The sequence below is a fragment of the Urocitellus parryii genome, chromosome 10, assembly GCF_045843805.1.
Source record: "Urocitellus parryii isolate mUroPar1 chromosome 10, mUroPar1.hap1, whole genome shotgun sequence".
NCBI classification, from domain to species: domain Eukaryota; kingdom Metazoa; phylum Chordata; class Mammalia; order Rodentia; family Sciuridae; genus Urocitellus; species Urocitellus parryii.
The window spans coordinates 96,638,893-96,654,778 of record NC_135540.1 but is presented as its reverse complement, the minus strand read 5'-3'; the positions used below and the strand labels follow the sequence as shown (position 1 = coordinate 96,654,778).

The 15,886-nt window shown below is 31.1% G+C and overlaps 1 pseudogene; it reads right to left on the bottom strand.

The window, feature by feature from the left end:
* Positions 1-1,603: 1,603 nt before the first annotated feature.
* On the bottom strand, positions 1,604-14,924 carry LOC113187274 (STE20-related kinase adapter protein beta pseudogene; annotated as a pseudogene).
* Between the last annotated feature and the right edge of the window lie 962 nt (positions 14,925-15,886).

The window sequence follows — 15,886 nt, the reverse complement described above, 5'->3', positions numbered from 1 at the left end:
TCCACCCCCCGTGTGTATGTGTGTGTGTGTGTGTGTGTGTGTGTGTGTGTGTGTTGAGCACCATTCCTCCACCTTACCCTTCTCTTTCTGCTGTGATATTCTTCCTCTCATCAGGCCCAGAGCAACGGAGTTCACAGTCCATGAACTGAGACCTCTGAAACTGTGATCCTGAAATAATCTTTCCTCCTCTAAATTGTTCTTGTCAGTTATTTTGGTCACAGTAATGAAAAGATGACTAACCCAAGGTATTATCGTATAGCTATAAATATTTTAAATATTAGGTATTGGGTTATTAGCAATAAAATGTATTAAGTCCACATAATCAGGGAACATGAATGAAAGTAACAGGGTATTAGAAGAAAAACAAAAGATAATGAGGCAGAAGTTATAGTGCATTCGCATTTGTGTGACCCAGGTAAATGAGGTTAAACAAGAATATAGCTGGTGTTTGACCAAGTGGAGCAGAATGTGGCTAGTATAAGCCATACAGTCAACACTGTTGCTCTGGCTAATAACTCTCCTTACAGATGAGAGAACACATTGAAAAAAGTTCCACTTGAATAAAGAAAACAGTTACTGTGAACATTTCTAAGAGTCCTGTAACTTTAATTTTCAAGAGAAATTGTGTTGGAATTTTGGAGGGATTTAAATTAGAAAATGGAGATGATTTTGACAACAATTTTCTGTTGTCATTCATAATCTCAAAGCCATGAAGGTCTCCTTGCTCACATCTCAGACTTTTATTATTTTTTCTCTGTTATCTGATCATTCATCTGCAGAGATTTCTGTGATTTTTATTGCCTATTTCTCCAAATATCTGAAAGACCTTTGAAAAGCCCTTTTTTGTTGATTGAATAAATCTTTATTGAGCTCCCTCAGAGTTCGTGAATTTAGGATCTATAACTTACTTAGAAAGAAAAATGTTACTTTAACCCCTCTTTTAGAAAGAACAAATTATATCTCCTCTATGTATTTCAAGTGAAATATTTAATTTGAGTGTGGCTCAGTTTAATGGTATCATGTTTCAACAGAAGAAAAAGGGAAAGGATAAATACTTTTCTTTCTTCAAAAAAGGAATTTATATCAGAATAAACTAGCCTATTGTTTTAACAACAGCTGATCAAGAGGCTGAAGAATCTGGAAGTGGAAGAATCGCTTGGAAGTACTATCTACTGAGCACTCATTCTCAAGAGAACAGCAGAAATGTTGAAAAAATTAACTAGCTCAACAATTATATTGAGAGATCAAGAAAGAAGTTAGTCACAGCTTGGGAAAAAGATTTAAGAATAGATGACACGAAGTGTAGCTAGATTCATAATTCTGATGGTTCTCTGGAGTTTGAAAGCACTCTAAATAGAGGTTCTATAACCTCATATCCCTGTGAACAGAGGGGTTTTAAAATGATAGATTCTCCAGTGCACCAACTGTGTTTTCAAGTGTAATTCTGGAATTTATACCCAGAAATATAGGGGAGAAAGCGGCAAGAAGAAAATGTCAAATATACTGGACACAAGATAAGTTGGCTGTCCAAAAATTTCCAGTTTGAGTCTTTTTCATCAGGAAAATCACATTCTGGTTCAATACAAGGCAGCCAGGGGCTGTGTCATAAGGTTGTATAAGGAGGAGGCAACAGTAAGAGTACTAAATCCTGGCTTTCTTTCATGTGTGTGATTGATATGTGGGACAATAAACTGCTTGCTGATGGCCTTTACTCATTATTTTGCTGCAAGCAAAGCTAAGCTAAGTAAGAAGGCAGGAGAAAAGGTTTTTGAGGATGAGGTATACAATTGGCCACTATTGACTATATGAGTTCCACTGGTGACAAGTTGACTTTTCTTCAGTCCCAGAGTCTACACCTGATCAGGGATTCTTTAAAATGGAGTCTCACTGAGAGGGAAATTGCTGACATCCAGAGGACTATACAAAGTACCTTTCAGCTTCTGTACAGCATTTGAGTTCTGTTAATGTCCTGGAAAAGTATTTGCTCACTTGCTAATTCATATGCTATAACTCAAACATCTGACTTCACATTATATCCATGGAAATCCTCTGAATACAGTCATTTTGGTTTAGATAGTTCAACAAACCTCTTCTTCAAAGAAAATGGTTTTTATTAAAGTTTCACTCATTTTTTTTAGGAAAGTTGGCCCTAAGAGCTAATATGATAAACTGTAAGCTCTAAACAGTGAAATACCCCATAGCCAGATGCCAACAATGAAAACTATGCTATGTTGTAATATTGTGTTGCCAGGAAAAGTGGAATAGAATCACTGCTTTCCCTAAAGCTTTCAGGCATTCTTTATTGTTGTTTTTCAACCTTGTAGTTTTCAAAAAACTTTTATTCTTATAAGTTATTACAACACTAGGATACACCTGGACTTTATCATAAAGGTATGGAACTCAACCCATCTGCTCCAATTGAATCCCTAGCACTTCCGCCAAACTCTCCTCCCTGCACTCCATGGATCTCTTTTCAATCCATGTACAGTTTACTGTTTCTTTTTTCCATTTAGTGTCTGTGGATACACTGATGCTGGAACCCACCATGCCATACCCATGCATGAACATGTGAAAGCTTCGTTAGATTCATTGCAATGCTTTTCCCTTTTTCTGTCCCTTCTTACTCCTCCTTTGTCAACTCGACTGACATTTCTTTATTCCTTTATCAACTTGACTGCTAAATCCAACTAAGTAAACTTGACTGACATTTCTGCTATTTTTATGAAATTACCTCTCTCTCTCTCTCTTTTTTTCTTTTAATTTTATAGTTACCAGTGTTCCTGGAAGAGTATGCCTTGTGAGATGGACAGAAGTTATCGCATCCTTTTCCTATTTCCACTTGCAGTTCATAGTGAGAAACACTGATGGAACATATCACTCTAAAGGCTGTTGTAGATGGAGGTGACCAGGAAGAGTTGGCTCATTGGCCAAATATGGATGGATACTAGTTTCAAACTGTTTGTTAGGTCTGAAAGATCCAATTTTTGTTTGTGAAATGCAGAAATAGTCTAAACAAGTCACAGAATCACTTTAGTGCACAACAAGAGAGAAAATCCATCTATTCCAAAAAAGAGTTTTTATTTAATTTCCTTTCAGGATACAGAAGTGTCATACCTAGTAGAGGCTGGCTCATAGATGGTTGGTTGGAGTATGCACTAAGCCTGCTCTCAATATGGACTACAGGCACAAGAAAGTTGCTGGGCTGCAGTTGGCCTGGAACTCTGATCAGCCAGAACAGCCTTTTTTTTTTTTTTTCCCAATGCCACCTAAACTAAAATCAAAGCCTCCTTCCAATTCCTTATTCTGTTAATTTTATTCATAGATCTCATTATTATCCTAGTCTATGATCCAGTTATCTATTCATCCATTCATCTGTATGTGTCTTTACACAGCATGTATGTTCCTTGAGAACGGAGGTTTGGTTTGTTTATACACATATGTATAAACCCAATTTCCAGAACACTTCTGTTTGTCACTGTCGATAATTATTTGTTGAATTAATTAATGAATGTGATAGAAAAGAAAAATAAATATATGAACAATAACTGATAAGTCCAACACATAGTAGATGTTAGATGTCCAATAATTGTTAAATATTCTAATGAATGAACTCACAGTCCTCCACCTGGGTGTCACCATCCCAACTTCATTTTTCTCAACCAGGAAGAACTTTCCACTACATCAGGAAATAAGTTTTGTTTTGACCTAAAACCTCCATCAAATATGAGAAAATAGAATTATATGCAGATAATTAAGGAAAAATTGACCTAAGTGGTTTAGAAGAAAAGAAAATCATAATGAGGTAGATAGCTTCAGTGTTCATGAATAAAATCTCAGGGTTGTGGTTATAGTTCATTGGTAGGACGCTTGCCTAGAAAATGCATGAAGCCCTGGGTTCAATCTGTAACACCACAAAAACACATGCATACACACAAAGAATTCATAATTTCCCAATTAATAATTATATAAACTAAAGATAGGTTTTAAAAAATTATAAATAGGACTATTATGTAGAATTCTCTTAAATTTTATGTTAGTTATGAATATTGATAATCTAATATATGTAACTGAAATAATTTTTAAATGGAAAGGCCCTTAAAAAAGCAAACATGATAAAAAGGATAACAAAATATGTCTTTTATTTTAAGAACAATGTATAGTGAATTTTCACAACATTTCCAATTTATTCTTAAGTGGCATACAAACCTGTAACAATTACAGATACCAACAAACATTTTAGAGAACTTGTATAAAATGATTTCTGCTTTGGGTAAGAAATGGGTTTCCTAAAATCAAGTATAAATAAAATAATTTAAGTAATGCAAGATAGAATCTATGTTTATTTGACATTTGCTTTGTAAATGTTATTAAGTAATGTATAAAAATAGTTTTGCATTGTGGACTTGGCATCAAATTACCTGGTATAATTGACACCGAAACCTTTCACATTTGCTTTCTCTAACACTCAATCACTACAAGAAAACAATTTAAGTTATTTAACATTAAGTTCAGCTCAGCAAATCTTTCAAGGAATGAGTTTTAAATATTAATAGCTAAATCTACTGCAAATGAAGTGTACAAGGTGGAAATAGAAAGGCAAGCTTAAAAAATGAATGAAATGAATTCTAGTGTATTATTGAGTCATACAGTAAGCTATTCAATTCAGATGTGAATCAGTTTTTCCTCCTCCAGATATTTATTATTGTAAATAAATTATTTCCTCTTTTCATCAGCATAAAAATTCTGCTACACTATTTGGTAATTTTTACTGTCATCTTTTTTATTTTTTACAGAAGAAAAAATGTTATATATATGTGTATATTTGTGTGTATATATATATATATGCATATATATATATAAATACACACACATTTTTATTATAGCAGGGGATAATGGGAAGAATATTGATTTACTTCTCTAAAGATAATTGAAGCCACAGGACAATGAAAATATCTTTGAAGTGCTGGGGAAAAATAAAAAAGAATATTTGACAAACTATAATCTATATCCAGTAAAAATGGTTAAAAATATGCAATAAAGACACATTTAAATACACAAAAGAAGAGATACTGTTGCCAGAAAAATCTAATCACAAGCAATAATGAAAGATACACTTCAAATTATAGAAAGCATATATCAAAAAGAAGCTTAAACCCACGAAGAGGAATTCAGAGCAACAGAAAGAATAAATAAGTGGATAAATATAAGCCAGTGAATTTTTATCATCATACTTAATATTGCTAAAATAATGTTGCTTCTTTTAAACTCAAATAACAGTAATATAGTGTGGGTTTTATAACATGTCAGACTAAAATTTATGCAAAAAGTACAAGTGTTAAGAAAAAGTTAATGAAATTAATGTTGAAAGCTTAGATATAATTTTATTTAAATAATATTATTTAAGCACACTGAGCTATGCTATAAAGATACACTATAATATGTGAAAAAGTATATAAAAACTTGCCATTACTTATCTCAATAGCTCAAAATATTAACTCCAAAGAAGCTAAGAGAGGAGGTAGAGTAGAAAAATGGCAAAAATAAGAAATATTTAAATGTTAAATATTATTACAGTGGATTAAAAGAAGACAATCATAAAATACATAGACACATAAATTGAAAATAATTGGTGAAAAGCCATGTGGAGACAGTTAGACAGCTGGCTTAGCTATGTTAAAATGAGCAAAGTCAATTTCAAAACAGCAGTGTTCTTTCTATTTGAAACTTTGTACTATTTAACCTACCTCTTCTCATTTCCTCCTTGATCTATGTGTATGTATGAATATATATATATATATATATATATATATATATATGAAATGTAATATACATAAAGAAATGTAATACATGCACACACACAAATTACATATTCTTGTGGATAGACACTTCAGTTGTTATCATATCTATTATAAATAATATTGCAATCAAAAAGGGGAATTTTTGAAATAATGACTTAATTTCTTTTTGCATACATACCCATAAGTGGGACTAAAACGGTCATAATTTAATTTTTAATTTTCTGGGGGACCTGCATTCTGTTTTCTGTAAGGGCTATAATAATTTATATTCACTAAATATTGTGAATCATTTATAAAATGACTAATTCCTCAACAAGAACAAATTATAAAATTTTGCAGGACAAAAAAGAAAATCTGAATAGTTATTTATTTTAAAAAGAATTTATTTTTTTCCAAAAAAAACATGCTTATGAAAAATCTCTAATCTAGTTTATTTCACAGACTATTAAAGATTTTTCAAGACTAAATACATTAATCACCTAATTTTGGCCAATGTACAAGGTAATTTTAACAAAAAGTGCTTAAACAATTGGATATCCACATGCCAAAATATCAACAAAACAGAATCGAACACATAAGAATCTAAGTACATGCATCGTCCACCTTTACAAACATTAACTGAAAACACTTAAAACCCTGTGCATTTTGAGTAATGTGGAGAAAATATGAATTATTTTAGTGTTTAATTAAGATAAAAATGCTTTAAATCAGAAACCCATATAACTTTCTATTTTTAAAAGCCAATCAGCTCTGTATGAGTTATTATTAGATAAAGCATAAAATTAAAAAGTAAGTGTAAATGCAGCAACATCTATTAGGGAAAAGACTCCTACTGAAATGAAGTTTTCATAATGAAAAACAACAGCCATACAAAAAAACAAACAAGGTGTGTTTCTCAGGAATAGCATATATTTTGTTGTTAGAGTAAGGGAAGAATGCTAAGTATGTATCACAAATTAGCTCAGAGGAAGTCACTCAGTCTACAGCTTCTTAGTTTTTAATACTTCGTTAGAGGGCCTACGCAAGTAACATTGCTCTCCAAATAGCTGCATCCCATAAATTCAAGTTATTTTACCATAAGCAATTTAAAGACCACAATATACAGAGACGTGCTTAAAAGACTCTTAGGTATGAATTTCTTAGGTCATTTTCTGGTTAATAATTATGTGAAGTATAATTAGCAGTACTAGTACTAGCAGTATCCTTTCTCCCTGCTCCATGTGGATATTAATTAAAGTCCCTCCAACAGATGCACAATGAATGTATTGCAATTCAGTCTTAGTACATGAATTTAGCACACCCTTGTTTGTCATTTCATAAATCAAGGTGTTTGATTTTAGTGATCTGAGTAAAACACATTCACTATATTTGAATCACATATCCAAGCTAGAAACGTATCTTTATGTTGGGCATATACTTGACCCATTTTGGTTTCCATAGGGACTTCCTTAACTGAATCACTTATAAGGGATTTGGCCTGAACATACCACAAGGTCATTGACTTCTGCCTAATAATCAATACACAAATACATTCCTTGGTCAGAAGCCTACTTCCCAATACACTCTGACTTTCAGCTCTGCCTGTTGTGTAGAGTTACTTCACTTTTTTTTTCACTAGAGTTTTACAATATACAGATTTATGACAGCTCACAATTTCTAATTTAGAAATTCCTATCAATGGACCAAGTAGCAAATTTTGGCTTGACTGGGAGATTTTCACAGTGTTCAGATCACCTAGCAAATGTCATAGGCTGGACACTGAATGGTTCAATCACTGATCAAATAATGAGGCAAACTGTGCAATGAACAGCTCCAGCAAACTTTCTTGTCCATGGAAATTCTAATTTTTCAAGGAATTCTGCTGAGCTACCTCAACTCTACTGTTATTTGTAATTTATCCATTTGTTTACATTACCCAGAATCATCTGATGCTATTTCTTGTGAAAGCCCCCTGAATTTCACAGTTAGTAATAATCTAGCAATTTCCTTTCAAGTATATATCAAGCAGCTGAATCAGGTATTTTGAATTTAAAAATCCCCACAGTCTCCACTGAAGGACACTATTTGATTGCCTTAGAACAAAAGCTTCTGTTCTAGATGCAAAAATGGTGTTCCTAAACAATACAGAATTCATCAGAACCTCAGGATTTTTACAGACTTTGAGCTTCCTGATTAGTGGCATGATCAGAAAAAGATAAAATTTTATTTTTCACAGGTTAAAAGATGAGTAGGAAAAAAGAAAGTCTTAAATAAGTCTAAAAGAAAAATCTAAAATGAATGGTAAGAGGTGATAATAAAAAGTTTGAGAAACTAATCTAGGCTGTTTGTGAATATTCACTTTAGCTATGCCATATTTTTTGGAAGGCTATCTCACTGAAATGAATAAGCTTGAAATATTTTCTTAAAAAAATTGGGATGGATATGGATCGATATGTGTGTGTACGTGTGTGTGTATGTGTGTGTGTTCACACGTATAGATAGATATCTATATGCAGATGGCTATATATGATCTATATATGATAATCTATTCCTGGGCTGTGTTCTATTTTTTTAATTTACATTTTAAACTTGCACCAATACTGGGTAGTAAATTCAAAGCAGAGAGCTAAGTTTTCCCTCTTTTTTAAAATTATTTTTTCAGAATCATCTAGCTGTTGTAGGTCCTTTAAATATCCACACAGGTACTAGAGAATGTTTGTCATTTCTTGGGAAATGGTGGGATAGTACTAGAAGGCTCATTGATCTTTGGTATTTCATGGAATACTGCTTTTAACAGTAGGCTAAAGAAATACAATATTCAGTATTGTAATTCAAGTTTCTTCATTTTGTCTCATACCAGTTTTGTTATCTGTTCAGGAATAATCATGATCTCATTTATCAGAGGGAATATTAGCTCTTTCCTGTTATTTCATGTAATTTTCAATGTTACTTTGCTTCTTTTGGGGATGGTGGGCAGGCTACTGGTGATTGAATCTAGAGGGGTTTTACCACTAAGCCACATCCCCAGCCCATTTTGTCTTTTATTTTGAGACAAGGTCTCACTAAGTTGCTTAGGGTCTTGTCAATTTGCTGAGGCTGACTTCGAACTTGAGATCCTCCTACTTCAAGAGCTGGAACTGCTGAAATTGCAGGCTTGCACCACTGGCTTCAATTTTGCTTTGTTTCCAACAGGCATTCCACAGAACAAGGATGGTCAGAGATCCTTTTCTTTTTATATTTGAGTATGAAAATGGTTTCTTAAGACAACATTTAAAATATAATTTCAAGCTTTATAATATTGTATTTTCTTTTATCAAATAGTTTGATTTTTATACAAATTTCAGTTCTAAAGCTGGGTGTGATGGTACACATTTGTAATTCCAGCAACTCAGGAGGCTTACAGGAGGATTGCACATTAAAGCCTAGCTCAGCAACAGGTGAGGTGCTAAGGAGCTCAGTGATACCCTGTCTCTAAATAAAATACAAAATAGGGCTGGGGATGTGGCTCAGTGGTTGAGTGCCCCTGAGTTCAATCCCCAGTACCCCTCAAAAACTTTAGTTATAAATAGGCAAGAGTGAGAAAAATATATATATATATATTTTTTTTAAATTAAAATCATGTTTCTTATTAGAGTGATTAGAATATGTCTTGTCTTTCTTATTTTCCGATTTCATTTTCTTGATACTGCTACGAAGTTGTGTGTGCAAATATGTTCACGAAACAGCTTCCTAAACTTCTGGAATTCACTTAAGATCAAGCTGATGGCCAAAACATAGTTTATTAACTATGGGCTTAAAATTATTTCATCATCACTATGTGGAGAAGGCCATGACTCATATTTAATAGGATAGAAAGTGCACATAGTGACAGTTAAAATGATCTGATAGGGTAAGCATAAAATACTTTCTGGGAGAATAATGATAAATTTTCAACAAAAGCAAAACTTGCAAAGGTTAGAAGACATTGTATATGTCATGAAAAGTAATTTGTGACATAGCAGCCAAATAGGAGAGAGAAAATTGCAAGTTTTGCTCTATATATCATAAAATAAACAATAAAATGAACCATACAGCAGAGAAATAGATACTTCAGAACATAAAATTTATGAGAGCACAGGTAAGTTTATCAAAAGTATTAGGAATGAATTGTAGATATATGAAAGTCATCAAATATTGTTAGCTAAGTAAATTGAGATCCAAAGATTTTTAAACATAGCACTTACACCAATAAGACTTGTTATTTAAAGCTATGTGTAAAAGTTATACTATGTAGTAATAAAATGAGTCCTTTTGAATTTATGAAGGTAAAGGGTCAAATTTTATTCAGGGAACTTAAACCTTGTCCTTTTACTTATTCTCTGAGGAGAGTATACATAGTTAGTATTTTATAAATTAATGAACTATATTCTCAAGAAAAATTATAAGACTTTTAATTGCCTCAATGATCAATGAATTAAAGGTGTGGAAAAATAGAACAACATTGCAGTAAGCAAAATAAGCAAGATTTAAGATATTTTGATACCGAATTTTGTTGAACTTTTCTGTTTTTGTGTTTCTCCAAAAATTATTAACTGCAACCAAGTATAATGTATAGTAGTATAAGATACCTTGGTTTATAATTTAGAGGACAGATTCTTATATTTCACATTAATTATTTTTGCCTCACCACTAATTATATTTGTGATCTTTGGAAAATTATAAAACATCTGGGTTATAGTTTTCTCATCAGTAAAATATGAAAGCATAAATAATATGTTACAATACAGACATTTATTAATTTAGAAATAAAGAGATATGGTCACAAGTCCAGTTTCCTATCAACTATTTATCTAGTTCTACATAAGTTACTTATATTATCTATTTTTCTTATTAAAAACGACTTGATGAGGAATGAGGCTATTTGGAATTATTTCTAAATTCTAAGACTGTAATAGGAAGTAAAGACTTTACTCAGGAAATAAAGACATATAAATGACAAAGTCTACACAATAAAGTAAAGGTAAATATAAAAATAAGAAAGCAAAGTGAATTTTTGGAAAGACATGATTTAATTATCTTAGCATTCATCCATATTAAGACTTTCAAAATCATATAACTAATCATTCATTTTTTCAATAATTTATACCATCATTAATCTATTTACAGATTCATTCACTTAAATATGAATGGAAACAATAAAATCTAATCATTTTATTTTTTGTAGCATTATACAGATACTTAATACATAAATATTTGTTTGATAAATAAAATTCATATTAAAACCTGAAACTGAAATTGCTTTTAAGTATAACTCTATCTCATTTCAGATAATAAACTAATAAAATATTTGATTATGGAATATGAAGTTCAAATGTCTTAGCCATTGGAATTTAAGATATCAAAGGATGGAGATGAATAAATTTGTTATGGAAAGAAATGAATGTGCAGTTGTGATCAGAGAAGAAAATGCAGTGAAGAGGATAGGAGACAGGAAGAGTAGGGCGAGATTTGTGGTTATAGAGAAAACTAATCTGGGCTATTTTTAGCTTTTTTTTCTAAAATACAGACCTTCTGTCTCTTGAAATTTTATTAATATCCTTTAAACATGAATCCAGCTTCTGTGAATTGTTTTATTTGATTTTTGTTTTTAATTTGATTTTCCTATTTAGTGGAAATTAAGGAAAAATATCCTACATCTGGTTAATGTAAGGAGAACAAAACCTGAATATGAAGGATTATTGAAAAAAATCCATCAACTGGCAAAATTAATCAAGATTCCCTAAACTGACTTTATAAAACTAGCAGCCAGAATATCCTAAGAGAATGAGTATAGCTTCTTTTAAATGTGAATCAATTCCATGAAGAAGGGTGGGGGAGGGAATTCTACAACAACTTTAAACATCCAAAGGTTATTCAAGTAAGCAGAGAAATATCAACTCAAACAGAAAGCAGTCACATGTATAAAAGATCTATGTGAAGCTGTCCTTACCTAAAAAGTAGTATTCTGGTACTTACAATGTAAATGCCCATGTTCAAAAGCAAAAAACTAATTTTGGGTAGATACACCATGATTATGAACTCTAAAGATATAACAAAGTCATGATCTATGTTGTAAGTAAAACATTGTTACTAAGAGGAATGTGTGATAAAATGTATTTATCTATCTATATGCTCATCTCTATGTCACCTCCATCTATCTCTAGCTCTGCCAGTCTCATGCAAATCTCTCCAGCCTTGTTCTAATGTCTTTTCCTTTTTGTTTTCAGTACTGGGGATTGACTCTGGTCTACTCTGAGTTAAGTCTCCAGACATTTTCATCTTTTATAATTTTTATTTAGGGCAAAAACCTCTTGCTAAGTTGTTCAAGCTAGGCTAGCCTTGAGCTGGTGATCCTCCTGCCTCATCCTCCAGAGTATCTGTTATTACAGGCATGTATCATCATGCCTGGATCTGAAGGTTTTGCATATAGAGAAGTCTTGCAAGTCCTTTGTGAAATTTGTTTCTTGGTTTGTTATGTTTTTGACATTATTATGAGCAAATTGTAATTTATTTTATTATAAGTTGTCTCATGGTAGTGTATAAAAATAGAAACTTAGAATATAAGTAGATTGGTTGAAATCAAATGGAAAAGCACCTCAAAAAACATACATTATGTGTATAAGTGGCCATGCAGCACAGTAAGAATTGCTTGAAGTCATTATGAGGAAATTGTGAAAACATATCTATAATGATATTTTGCAAACAATTAATAAAACTGGCAAAACCAAATTTTAACAAGCATATTTATCAACTGAAATTTCATACAATCTTGGTGAGAGAATAAATTTTTTCTTTATTTATAAACTGATAATTTTAGAAATTTTATCAGTTTCTCATATGTATATGCATATCCATCCAGTGACTCACTCTTTAATATTGAGATAAGATTACTGAAATATATTTGTATGTTTTAAAGCCCCAAAACATACACAAATGTTCATAGTGATTTAAAATTGGAAATATACAAATGTCCAACAAGTATATGTATAACATACTTGTTATATATCAACAAAAACATAATAGTACTCAGCAATAATGTTCAGCAATAAAAACAAATTTCTCTTAACCTAACAACATTGCCAAAAACTATTATATAGAGTGAGAGAAGAGTAACAGAAAAGAATACATAGCATTATATTTCATATGTATGAATGATAAAACAGATAACTAAAGTGGAAAAAATGTCAGAGGCTGATTTGGTGGGAATATGGACTCTTTTGTGTATAATAGAAATTTCTATATTTTGATAAGGATATAGTTATACATGTTTATACAATTATAAAGCTTTATCAAATTATGCTCTTGTTTTTCACAACATATAAATTGTGTATTAATAAAGCATACACAAACACACAACTTCAGGATTCTATAAAATATACTTTAATTAATTTGTTCCAATAAAGGATTTTATATGAAATTTATATTCCCATATAGTTAAATGTTCAAAGCAGAGTTTCACAGTGTGGCTACTATTTGCATTTTGGGTCAGTTACTTAGTGTGGAGGCTCCTGTGCATGTTTGAATGCATACCAGTACCCCTGTCCTCTATCATCCAGATGGCAGTGCTTTCTTCTTAGGACAATCAAAACTGTGTCCCAACTTGTCCCACTGTGGAATTTGACAACTGTTGAGAATCTAATTCAAAGGGATATTACTGGGGAATGAAATGACATACATCATGTCCTGTGCACTCATGGATATGTCACAAGAAACCACATTATTATTTCTAATTATAGTGAACTAATAAAGACATGATTAAAATAAAAATAAAAAAGATTGTACTAACAGTTGGATATATAATTGATAATCTTGATTGTGTATGTAAGTGTAAATCCATGTATATTTTGCAAGACTGGTTTGAATGGTAGCAATTGACAGACTATACATCAGAATAAACTAATGACAGTTTCAAAGAAAACAGGAAGGGGTTTTTCCTTTCATTTCAGAAGCCTAGTTTAGAGAAATTGCCTAAAAAAGGGGGATCCAGAATTGAATTTTGTTTCAACTTTTAATATCATGCCAGAATATTTTCTGAAAAGTTCACTTATGTGACACCTTGCTTTCTTGTGGAACCTTGATTTGTGGTTCACATTGACAATGGCTCAAGCATTTTAAAAATTTCTAAAGTTAGAATTTGTATCTTATAAATCTAAAACAACTATAATTTCTATTTAAAGAAACTCCAAGGTTTTGATTTGATGATTCTGTTAGACTTTCAATAAAGTTTTAACTTTTATTTCAGTACTCCTTTCTGTTCCGACAATACAATCCTTTCTTCAAATTCTCTTCAAATTGAGTCTACTATTCATATGCATCCATTGTTAATGGACTTACTACAGTTTTGACGTGGGTATAGTATGCATTTGGACAGATTTTGGTTTTTATGAATTTGTGCATTGTACTTTTTAAAAAGACTGATTTATTTCAAAAGAAAATTTATTGCATAAGAAAATAACTATATAGTAACTAATAGTAGGGTTGGATGTGGAAAATTTAACAAATATTTCCCTTTCATGTCATGAAGGAATGATTTTTATAACAAATATAATTGTATGTAAACATAAAAACTAAAAATGAAAGAAAATATCAAATAAGAAACAAGCACTTTTTAAGAGCATATGACTGCACAGCATTAACATACTGAACCTAAATGAACATAAATAAAATCCTATTCTAAAATCTTTCCTCTACAGTAAGAAGGTCCCAGGAGTAAACATTTAAGGTTTGTGGCAATGTGGTCTCTATACTAACAATGCAATTCTGCCAGGATGATATAAAAGTAGCACAGGTAATGCAATGAACATAGGTATCATGTGCTAACAATACTTCATCTACACTGAAATGTGAGTTTCTATAATTTTCACATGTCATAAAATATAATTGGTTTTTCTCCAAACTTTACAAAAACTAAAAATAATTCTTAATTTTCAGGTTATACAAAATCAGATAGTGTACCAGATTTGGCCCACAGGTCATATTTTAGTCAACACTACAGTATAGTCAATCTACTCTATTACTTTTTTTCAGAATATTCCCATTCTAAATGATTTATGATCCTTATTGATATGCATTCTGGAGTTCATCCTTCTCTTACCTTGACTTTTTTATTTTCTTGGTGACATTGACCATATTTGGTGCACTTGTAATCAAAATCACTCCCTTGATTTTTACAACATTTTATTCTATATTAAAAATTTTACATGCTCCTTTCTTGTTTTATGATTATTTTAATATACCATTCACCATAAAAATTTGTCAATTCTGGTTTGGATATATACCATACTTTCATAAATACGAATGTGTTTATTTTCCTTGAACTAATTTGAGTTGCATTTTCAGTCCAGTAATAGAAAATAGGCTTATCAATACTGTACTGATGATAAAGTAATACAGATTATGGATTTCTATCGCTATCAACTTCACTGTGATGATCAATGTTAATAATAATATTAATAATACAAAGGAACTGTAACTATTTTATATGTGTCTTTCACTTAGTTCTGGCAACTATGTCTTTATGAAAGTATTGCAGTGCAGAAATTAATATTTGGAAAAAATAAGCTTAAAAAATTCAGTCAAAAATAGTACTTGTATTACTATTTAGATATATTTGGCACAAACATATTATTCTTATCCCTATAACATCAAGGATATTTGATATTGTTACCATTGTTTAATCAATTTTCTAATTCCCTATAATCAATAATTAAATGCTTAAAATGGGAAATAAATAGGATTATTTCTTTGCTATACAGAAAATTAAGAGATATTATGGACATGACTCCATCAAAAATAAATTATTTAAAATGTAATAATTAAGCATTGCATCTACTCTTCAAAAATTTTGTTTAATGTTAGGAACATGAAAGTCTCATTACTCTAGACACTATTAGAAATGCAAAGATAAACAAGAAATTATCCCACATTAAAAAAATTTAAGAATATTTTAACACAAGTCTACAAGTCTAGGTACATACAAACATCCTATATATTTACTCTTCCATTGTAATTGTATTAGTTATTATATTTATAGTAATATTACAAACCACAGTGTAAAATTATAAATAATTAAGTTAAACTCATTTTCAGGA